Below are 3940 nucleotides of genomic sequence, written 5' to 3'. Positions count from 1 at the left end.
TACATGCATTCATATGTATGTGTAGTTGATTATGCATTGCTTATGGATGTTGATGGTTGCATGTGGCAATGCCTATAGTAGAGTAATGGTTGTTTTCATGCATGAGGCCATGGTTTGTGAAGTTGATATGGTCATGCATTGATGACTAGACTCTAGCTAGAATGATGTGTATATCGTTTGGTACTCATGTGTTATATGTCCATATGTAGTTGTTATGCATGTATGGTCTTGGTTATAGTATGCATGAATAGTAGGTCAAAAATGACTTGTGAAGTCATGGTATGAAAGTTAGGTCATCATGGCACTATTGGCTATTATGATGCTAATATGTTGGTTGAGATAGAGTAGGAGATGCAGAACATCATAATGAGGATGGAGCATTGGACCTTGGGGTAAGAGAAAATCATCATATAGGTATTGTATGTTTGGCATGCAGGTACGTATGTCAAGGATTTTTATACGCATTAGGTTTATATACATTAGGTTTATGTACGTGTCTTTTGATGTTATGGTTACATTCATGATAGATTTTAATTGATTAGTGTAGTTATATGCACATGTGTCGGATAGTCAAGAATGATAGTAACCTATAGTTGTATGCATTATAACCTGATGATTATGATATATGTTGTTGATGAAGTCTCTTATAGGTTAACTTGTTATTGTTAAATGATATTTAGCTTGAAGATTAGGGTTATAAAATTTACATATTGATGTGATATGTATCACATTGAGTTGGATTGGCCTATGTAGATGGTTGTGGTAACGATATCCAGGTATGAGCTGGCATATTGGTTATATGGTGTTGTACTAATGTGGATTGACTTCACACATGTGATTGATATGTATGAATGACCAATGTTTATGAGTTAGGGTGTGAACATGTTAGTTATTGATTGTTATGGATAAGATGATCTTATTTATGTTTAAGATGATGCGTTGAGAAGTTATATCATACTAAATAGCTTGTTTTTTGTTGGCTTGTGTGGGCCTGACCCAGGTTCAAAGGTGATTTAGCCAAGCAAATCTTGGTACTACTGGCCTTTTCAGCAACAGTCCGTGGAGTTTGGAATGAGGTCTCACTCGAAGTAGTATGGGAGGGTGCTAGAACCAAGTTTCCTCACCCTCGGGATGTCTGATGAGCTTCTGGAGGTTCACGGTTTGACCCTGTGCGCACGTCGCTATGCGCACTTGCTATTCCTTTGCAACCTGTGATGCTACTTCTGCACAACCCTACTCGGGGTGCAACCCATATAATACCCAAGTTCCTTGCTATTTAATCTATTATTACCCGATTACTTAACTTCTCTGTGTAAGACTAATGATTATTACAGCATATTCAACAATCATATTAGTGCGTGCAATAGCAATAAATAAAACAATATAAATGTAAAGAAGGCAATGCACAAGCAGATACACAGAAATAGGAATCAACTTCTCTTTTATTATTCTTTGACCAATATTACAGATTCGACACTGCCCTATGCACTCAACTACAGGGGTCTGTACACTCAGCTGCGGACTCTACTAGGCCTTTGCACACTCAGCTGCAGAGCCTCTTCCCACTACTATGACCCAATACACTTAGACTCTTCCTCTATGCTCAAACCATTCGTATTCTTCTCTCTTCCTTTTTCGCTCTCCTTACAAATTAGAGCCTCACTCTATTTATTCAATCCCATGGTCCATGGACCATGGGTAGGTCGACATGACTTTACATTACATTACGCTATTTTAGGGTAGACAACCCTATGACTCATCCTATACTTCGCACTCCGCTCCCGTAATTCGTGGAGTCTTTACAATACGCTTGACCAAAACTTGGGCTTTGAGCCCCAAAACATGTTGTGGGGGGATTCCATGCCCAATAGGCCCCCAACACAATCATTGTGACTCGTTGTCCCGAATCACTCTGTTGGTGTGGCGATCTTGGCGCGGAGCCCCTCCAACTGGTCCCGTACTGCTCGAAGGTCCGCGACACACTATTTTGTGGTTTGTTGGACCTACTGCATGTGCTCTTCCGATGTTTCTTTGTGAGGATCAGCTGCCTGCCTTAGCGTGTGGAGTCCCTACATCTGTGCGAGCTTGCCCTCAATATCTGTCTTAATGGTGAAGGCCTCATCAATCCATGGTTGGATGCGCGCTTTGAGAAGTGCCTCTTTCTGACTTGCGGCATCCACCTACTCTTTCAGTTCCCATGCCTGCTACATCTTTGCCAGTCGTTGGGTGAGGATGACTGTTTGCGCAGTACCCCTTACATTATCATACTGCTCCTGAAGTTCGCGCGCCTCTGTTTCCAAGTGCTGTATGTTGGGGTCCTCCTACAAGGATGTGAGGACGTCAAAGGCTTGGTCCAACATACCGGTACAGTCTTGCATTGCCCGTCCAATTTATTCTAGTCTTGTTTGAATAATGCCAATGTGCTTCTCTCTAACTTCTAAAGGAGTGGAAGGTTGCGCCTTCAGCCACAACTCAGTAATTTGGAGGTTCAGCCCCAGCTGCACTCGTGTTGTTTCCTCGCGTGCGCTTCATACTCCACTTGCCAGACAGTGGATCCACATCTCTGTTGCTAGATCTGCGGCAATGGACAACTCTGGGACTCGCCGACATGCTTCATCAACTGTCTACATGATTTGTTGGGTCTTTGACACCAGTTCGTCACGCTACAGGCTAAGCTATTTGATGTTGATCTTTTTCTCACTCATCAACTGAATCACGAGGCCCTCCCTGGTGTGGAGCTCTACTATTATGCCATCCTGTAGTTGGTACAATGTGTCTCGCAAAAGGGCAACCAAATTAAGGCCAAGTCCCTTGATCCTGCTTATCGCGGCTCTGTCGTTCGCATTCTCTGCTGTTAGCGCTCCTTCTGGTAGAACTATGGTGTTGGCCATCTTTGCGCGTAGCAGCTACTCTGCTGCTGATGTGCCTACTGCACCATAGGTGGCTACGGTTCCTTCCTGTGGGGGCCGCACCTGTAGTTCCTGCAGCTGTGCCCTTAGGGCCCCCAACACAATCTGCTGCTTCGACATGGCTTCCTGGAGCGCTTCCTTGGTGAACTCACGAACCGTGTTGCTGATGTCGTAGAGGTTGCCTTTTGTTAACATGATCAGGTCGATGGCCAATTTGGATGCCTTCACCTTTTTTCGTGGACTCAATCTCTCTGTGATGCACGACCTTTTTAGCTGGGTGGAAGTTGTGCCTGGGTCCGCACCTTCTTCTGTGTCCTCTACTTCCTATCCTGTAGAAAAGTCCCGGCCTTCCTCGTCCTGCATTGTGGTGGCCCCTGTTGCTTGTGCCACTACTGCTTCTTCGGTGGCCTTTGCCTGCTCTGCGGCTGCCCTTGCTACCTCGCGGACAACCCTTACCTCCACAGTCTCTTTTTCATTACGCCTTTTCTCGGGCAACTTTGTGACATGCAACTTGGCTTCATCCCTTTGTTTCTGTGTTGTTGTTCTATCCAGCTCTGCCAAATCTGGGGTGCGCCACTCAAGGGGCCATGATTCTAACACTGAAAAGATTGCATAGTTGCGCCAGATCCTTACGTGCCTTGATGTAAACATTATGCATGTCCGCCTTGAAGTCTGCAAAGCTCTGTAGATTGTTGTGCACTGTGGGGGACAGACACGACCGTCTATTGATCCACATCCAGATGATCGCCTCCATGAGCACCCAAAAGATCTTTGTCTCGTGAATCCTCTTTGTGTCCTTAGTGGCCCAGAGTGATTCATACTTTGTGGCCTCTTGTAAGTCCTGTTCAATGCTAGGGAACTGACTGTCCTCAGGCAGTTCCCCTATTACCAGTAAAATGGACAAGAGAAACCACGCGTAGTGGAAGGTCTTGCCCTGCTCCTAGGCTTCCTTGCAGTTGGTCAAGAACTCCTCATAGAGGAACTCGGCCCAGTTGAATTGGACCCCCTCTGTGCATTGTTCGGCTAGCACA

This window comes from Pinus tabuliformis, chromosome 9, assembly GCF_031772625.1.
Source record: "Pinus tabuliformis cultivar Carrire ecotype Pingquan chromosome 9, CPIR1, whole genome shotgun sequence".
In the NCBI taxonomy this organism is placed as follows: Eukaryota; Viridiplantae; Streptophyta; class Pinopsida; order Pinales; family Pinaceae; genus Pinus; species Pinus tabuliformis.
The sequence above is the reverse complement of the archived record's forward strand: the minus strand, read 5'-3'. Positions refer to the sequence as shown.